We start from the raw sequence: 8,063 nt of genomic DNA, 5'->3' as shown, positions 1-8,063 counted from the left end.
TGTAGTAAGCCAAAATTTTTTATCCATAGATTTCCCATAAATTGCAATTTATGCAATTACCCCTATTTTGCAATATAAATAAACAATATTATATGATGGGATTCAGTGATGCAAAATATATAAATTTATCAAACACATAAGTTATTAAAATAATGCGCATTACTTCAAATCTTTCAGCACAACAGAAACAACAACTTTCTTCCCCGGAGTGTTGGATTGAATATGGTTTATCTCACTAACAGCACCAATAATATCTACATTAAAGTAAGGTTCATTATTGAATGTGTTTGCAAATATATAAGTTATATAAGTTATAATAGAATCAGTCTAAAACTGAATATGCAAAGTTGGTCCCTAACAAAGAAAATTTGGAAACTTCCGCAGTAAGTATCTTCATTTGTTAACATAATAATTTTCTATGATAAATATTGTATTATTATAATTCATTTTATATCTGACAATTAATTTTTTATATTGCAAGCAAACATTATCTGCATCAGGTGAAAATGATCCAGAATCAATCATTCTAATGACTCCGGCTAAGGATGTTGTAATTGCTGACAAGGGTGAAGAAGTTGATTTTGAAGCGTCTGGCGCTATGCAATTATCAGGCACCAAACCATCCAAGAAATTAAAGATAGAACCATCTTCTTAATTAGAATTTTCGGAAATTTGATATTGAAATATATTTTATGAACTTTTTAGCACCAGAATGAGTTTAAGTATGAAGTTGTTAAGAACATGATATGTTTTGGTTGTAGGATGTGTTCTTACTTTTTTGAAGTGTTTATTTTGTGGGATTACAATTGACATTTATATTTCATGTATGGTTTAAAGGATGATAATGAGTATTTAATTCATGTGTGTGAAATTATTCAAAATCCTATGTTGTTATGTTGAACATTGTGTTTTGTGTGTTCTTTCAACTACAAAATTTATATGAGTATCATATCTTCAAATGTTAATAAGTATTTTAGATTGATAACAAAATACGTTGTCATCTTATGAAATATGTGTATACGACTAAATTATAAATAGATTATTGCATGTCATGTTTGGTTTCAGCATGCCTAATGGTGTTAGAAATTAAAAAAACAATTACATAAAGATTTATTATGAAATCCTTCAAAACTAATTATAGAAAACACATAGAAACACATTTTTTTACAATTTTTTTCAAAGTCTAATACATATGTTAAAATTGCAGGTAGTTCAGAAATGTCGGAGCAATGTTTGAATCTTGCATTCAACTGAATTAAGGATTTATAAAAAAAACAAGGTATAATTATCATATACAGTGAATTGTCTTTTGATTGGTAATGGAAAATCTACATTGTTTGTTTGAAATGATTAAGTTAAGCATGCAACTATACTTTTTACCAATCTCACGTCATCATATATAGTATTATAACTCAACATATTTAAATTATTTATTTGCCAAAATATAGTTGGGGGTTGAAATGAATAATTATGTCCACTGCCTCCTTTCTATTGGCTAGGTCAGTGGAGTATTAAAATAATTCAGTCGTAAGATAATTAATGTTATGCATGATTTGTAATAAATCAATAAGAATATCAATTCTTTATACATTTAGTTGTACAAGAAAATGATTGTAAATAATTAAAGTGGGCTAAGAAAATGGGCCCCACTAAATCCCACTATATATTATATAAAATATAATTAAAAAATTGATTCAAATATATCAAAATACATTAAAAGAGAGTTTTTCATTGGGTAAGGTGATGTATGATATGAGTAATTTCCAATGGGTGAATTATTTTATGGATTTGGGATAAAAAGAGAATTTTGAAATCTTGAATTATGGTGTGGATTTGGAATAAGAGGTGGATTTCCAAAATATGGGGTGTTTTGTTGATTTGGGATACAAAGAGGACTTCCATCATTTTGCATAAAATTGAAGCATGTGTTATGTTGATTGAGGTTCATTTTCAAATGAAATATGTACACACAAAAATTAAAGTTAAATAAAATAAATTGGTCAAATTTAGACTAGATGTGAGTGAAAAATGTGATAAAATAAATTACCTATTTATACAACTAAAAAATATTACCGTTATTTTATTGTTGTTGCAATCTTATCATTCCAAAATGAAATCAATATCCTGAAATCAAATTAGTTATTATTGTAGTTTTTTAAGGTTGCGGGCAGGTTTTGAATCATCACTTCCTAAAAGGTTGCGGGCAGGTTTTGTATAAACCCAGGTTTTGTTGCTGGACTTATTTCTCACAATTTTAACTAAAATTGTGAACTTTTTGTTTCAATATCTTTTGTTGCATTAAACCTTACTGTATCAATTGCAATTAATTTCAACATTTGGTAGTAATCATTACTATATTTTAAAACAAATGAGGTTCTGGTATTTCTTTTACATGGTTTATGTATTTTGGTTAAATAATCATTTATTATGAAGGTTAATATTTGCGCTTTTATACCTCAAATTAGTAACAGATTGGAAAATTCCATCCATTACTAAATAAATATATTTTTATTTCTTATGTCCAAAATCTCAATGATAAATGGAATGTTTATTCATAACATTAACAATGGAATGTTTCTTATATATCAATATATCAATAAATTGTAAAAATATTTTTGTATTATATTTTTTGATTATTTCCTTAATATAGTATACAAACAAATTAAGCAAATTATATTACTATAAATTAATAATGTTTTACTTTATTATGCCCCAAACTGGAAAAAGTTATTTGTGGAAATTTTTTGAACCCATTTATTGATCATTTAAAAAAACTCTTATGCAATAAATTTGTGTACGTTAATCCAACTATATATATATATATATATATATATATATAAACAAAAAAATATATTATATTTTAATTTTTTTAAAATAAATTATTGCACTTCCGCGACCCGTGCGAACGCACGGGTCCTTTACTAGTTTTTATTGAAAAATACAAACTTTTTTGTCGTCAGTCACCGATAAACTCAACTGTCAATTTCTCATTATTGCACACATTAATTTTTTTGTTTTTATTGAAAAATACAAACTATTTTTGTCGTGAGTCAATTCACTTTTAATGCACACCAACTTTCTAATCTCTTTTGGAAAGCGTTAATTTTTTTTTATCAGAGATCACCTCTCGATAAACTCAATTGTCAATTTCTCATTATTGCACACACATTAATTTTTTTATTTTTATTGAAAAATACAAACTTTTTTTTCGTGAGTCAATTCACTTTTAATGCACACCAACTTTCTAATCTTTTTGGAAAGCGTTAATTTTTTTTTATCAGAGATCACCTCTCGATAAACTCAACTGTCAATTTCTCATTATTGCACACATTAATTTTTTTGTTTTTATTGAAAAATACAAACTATTTTTGTCGTGAGTCAATTCACTTTTAATGCACACCAACTTTCTAATCTCTTTTGGAAAGCGTTAATTTTTTTTATCCGAGATCACCTCTCGATAAACTCAACTACCAATTTCTCATTATTGCACACACATAAATTTTTTGTTTTTATTGAAAAATACAAACTTTTTTGTCGTGAGTCAATTCACTTTTAGTGCACACCAACTTTCTAATCTCTTTTGGAAAGCGTTAATTCTTTTTATCAGAGATCACCTCTCGATAAACTCAATTGTCAATTTCTCATTATTGCACACACATTAAATTTTTTGTTTTTATTGAAAAATACAAACTTTTTTTTCGTGAGTCAATTCACTTTTAATGCATACCAACTTTCTAATCTTTTTGGAAAGCGTTAAATTTTTTTTATCAGAGATCACCTCTTGATAAACTCAACTGTCAATTTCTCATTATTGCTTTTTTGTTTTTATTGAAAAATACAAACTTTTTTGTCGTGAGTCAATTCACTTTTAATGCACACCAACTTTCTAATCTCTTTTGGAAAGCGTTAATTTTTTTTTATCGGAGATCACCTATGGATAAACTCAACTGTCAATTTCTCATTATTGCACACACATTAATTTTCTGTTTTTATTGAAAAATATAAACTTTTTTGTCGTGAGTCAATTCACTTTTAATGCACACCAACTTTGTAATCTCTTTTGGAAAGGGTTAAAGTTTTTTTTATCAGAGATCACCTCTCGATAAACTCAACTGTCAATTTCTCATTATTGCACACACATTAATTTTTTGTTTTTATTAAAAAATACAAACTTTTTTGTCGTGAGTCAACTCTCACTACCCTTATGGTCAATTTTGTTGAGTATTTGCCCACAGTGCCCCTTTCTTGAAAATTTATTCCCACAATGCCCTATTCTGAAAAATAATTCCCAAAATGCCTCACTTTTCTTTTGGGTCTCGCCCATTCATTGGACGAGAGGATGAAACATTTAAAACGTTGGCTAGGCTCGGCCATTGGTTGGCCGAGCTAGTGAATGATGTTTTTTTTTATTATTTTAGAAACTATTATATAATTAAATAACTTTATTAAAATTATTATTAAATATTTTTCTAATTAATTCTATATTTAAATAAAATTGATTTTTTTAAATAATAATAATAATATTTTTATAAAATACTAATAATAAAATGTTAATAATAATAGTTTTTTATAATAATAATAGTTTTCTAATATTGTTTTTTTAAATATTAATAATAAAAATGTTTTTTTTAATATTAGTAATAAAAATGATTTTTTAAATTATTAATAAAAATGAATTTGTTTTTTAAATATTAATAATAAAAATGATATGTTATCCTCCAAAATATCAATAATTTTTTGGAATGATATGTTTCCCTCCAAAAAATTTCGAATGATATGTTTCCCTCCAAAATTTCAATGACCGAGCAATTGGTTTGTGTTTGTACTGTCTCGGCCAATGATTGGTCGAGTATTCAAGTATTAATTTTCTATAAATAGCAGGAGTTTGTAGAAAATTAACTCAGAGCATAAAATCCTTTAGTTTGGTAAAAATGTCTGTTTGGGGTCTTGTATTTTATGGACATGGTGAAAAAATCAGTGTTGGCCTCGATCCGCAATGGAATTTCATAACATTTATTTCAGCCATCCACACTGGCTTCCGACAGTTGGGCGGACGTCGTATGAAGGTGAGGAAAGTAGAGTATCGTTGTCCATACATAACGTTGACTGATGCAAGCCCCGATGGTACGTACATGTATTACATGGATCGTATAGAAAATGATGAAGATGTTCAGTGTATGTTTTCGGCACATAGTGGTGAAGTCAATAGAGGCGTTGAAGGTCCACTTGTGTTGGTTGTTGTTGTTGATTAGTTTTTTAATTACCACTTGTGTTGGTTGTTGTTGTTGTTAACATGGTTGTTGTTGTGGTCGTACTTTGTAACCAGAAGCCTTTGATTATCAAATGTATTTCATATTTGTTTGTTTCCAAAAGACATTAAAAATACACAACGGTTTATATATAGTACGTGCATAGTAGTTAATAGTTAAAAAAACAACATAATCATCTGGACGGATAATTAAAATAACAACATTATCATCTGGATGGTCGATGGGACGGTCCTGCAACATTAGGACATTTCCTACGCATGTGTCCTATTTCACGACAAATTCCACACCTTCTATTTTCCTTCTCAACGTCGTCCATCTCGGTTCTAAACCTGGTGCTGTTTGGGCACCCTTTCTTCCTCCTTCTCATAGAGTCGTCGTGGCAAAGAGTAAATCCTTTATATTGTGGCAAACTCTCCTCATGAGGAAGTCATAAGAAACTCTTCTTATAGACCTTGAACACGCTAAGAATTTTGAAGACGTCTGGAATGTGAATGGAGTAGTCTTGGCGTATGCTCAAACATGTTGCGATTACATGGGAGCAAGGTAAGTGAAATGCCTGAAATTTCCCACAATCATAGTGTTGTTTCCTCATATCAACGCTGAATGTTCCGGTTGGTCGACCGTTGTAACACCCTTCTAAAATACCCCAATAATTTTATTAAATCTCAAAATACAACATCAGAGTAATTATGCAGTTAAGGGTGTCACATAATCACTTCACACCATGTTCCAATATAACAGTCATGCTCTTTATTTAATCAAATAAACATTTGCATAAATCGCAGCGGATATAAATCAAATCAATCAAAACATGTAACACATTACATGTAAAATGGTTCACAACCAACAGTAAAACATTTAAAACATCCCTTCCCGATGTTACATCTATCAGAGCATGACCCACTAAGGAACTACTCTAGACTCCAAGTACTAGCTCCTACTCAATCACTGCTCGTTACCTGAAAACATAGTTGTAAGGGTGAGTTCCTCAACCAATATAATAAGCATTATAAAACATCATGTCATGTTAAGTAATTTAACACATTAATCACCCTAATCACATAACACATTCAGTACGGTACATCAACTCAAACATCATATTCAATACCGATGCAAATCATACTCATACTCAATATCAACACAAACACACGTATAATATTGGAATACATCCATTCATATTATACGCCATACACATTTTATGCAATGAGACTCCATGCATGCGGTACCGACTATTCGTGAACATATAGTTCAACTTCACCGACCAATCCAGGTACGGCTACCAAGCTCACTAGTCCCACTCATTTGAGACCTAGTGACTCACATCACTAATCCCTCACTATGGGAATTAGCTACCACCCCAAGGGCCATGCTATGCACGCTAAATCACCTAGCATGCAACATCAACAACAGTCCAAAATGACTAACATCACTAATTCCTCACTATGGAAATTAGCTACCACCATAAAGGCCACAATATGCACGCTAATCACCTAGCAATGCAACATCAACAACAATTCAAGAATAGACATATGCTCACACTCTAAGCCATAAACAGTCTATTCACAATGCATACATACTGATACATTCACAACATTATGCATACCATTACACATTATCAACACATTTTATCACAAAAGCATATTACATCATGCCAAACAACAATCACAGTATTAGCACACTCTACTAATACCTATACTACTCAAAACAACGGGAAATGATCCCTACTACATCATACATCAGCTAAGTTACATCACTCAGCCTAAACAACCAAAAACTGCACAACAACAGCTCAGAAAAACCACAAGTCTGCCCATACGCGTATTGCCTATGCCCATACGCGTATGGCGCATTTCCTCGCCCAACCCATACGCGTATCATCTGCCTCATACGCGTATGCTACGCGTACCACTCTCCCATACGCGTACCAACAGAGACAAATCTACGTTCAAAATATCATTTTCCTCACCCATACGCGTAAGGCCTCATCCATACGCGTACCAGCCATCTCATACGCGTATTGCCTAGTGCCATACGCGTATGACCAGAAACCAGAATTTCCAGATCTGCAATGGCTTTCTCTGCTACGAGATCTATCCAATTCAACCTTCCACAGTCCAAATTTTACACATAATTCATTCATATCATCTAACACGAATCATACACTTTCGATTTCACAAATTGCTAACCTTTCTACCTCTAATTCCTACGAATTTCTTCAATTATAATCCAATTTTCGTTCATCCCAAAAGTTCACAAATTCATCATGCATCGTTCAATCAGAGGCAAATCAATGGTTTCTCACTACCCATCACATATTATCCCATAATACCCATTAATCGATGATAAACCCCCCTTACCTGAGTTAATTCCGGCAAATCTCTGAGCTCTAAGCTTTTCCTTCCTTCAACCCTTGTTCTCTTGCTCCTTTTTCCACTTTCTGTCTCTTTTTTCCTTTTCACGTGAAAATAACCCTTTTTACCAAATGGAACCTTTTTACTGATTTCCACTTTTATTCCAATAATAATAATAAAAATAATCCAATAATTATGATTCCAATAATAATAAAAATTCCAATTATTTAATTAAATTAATAAATATATTATTAACTCAATTTAAATAATTATCTTATTTTATCGGGGTGTTACAACTCTCCCCCACTAAAAGAGTTTTCGTCCTCGAAAACATACCTCAAGCGAATAACTCAGGATAAGACTCCTTCATCTGACTCTCAAGTTCCCAAGTCACATTGCCACCTGCTGGTCCTCCCCAAGCTACCTTCACCAAGGCAATCTC

The sequence above is a fragment of the Lathyrus oleraceus genome, chromosome 3 (assembly GCF_024323335.1).
Source record: "Lathyrus oleraceus cultivar Zhongwan6 chromosome 3, CAAS_Psat_ZW6_1.0, whole genome shotgun sequence".
In the NCBI taxonomy this organism is placed as follows: domain Eukaryota; kingdom Viridiplantae; phylum Streptophyta; class Magnoliopsida; order Fabales; family Fabaceae; genus Lathyrus; species Lathyrus oleraceus.
This window is presented reverse-complemented; position numbering follows the sequence as displayed.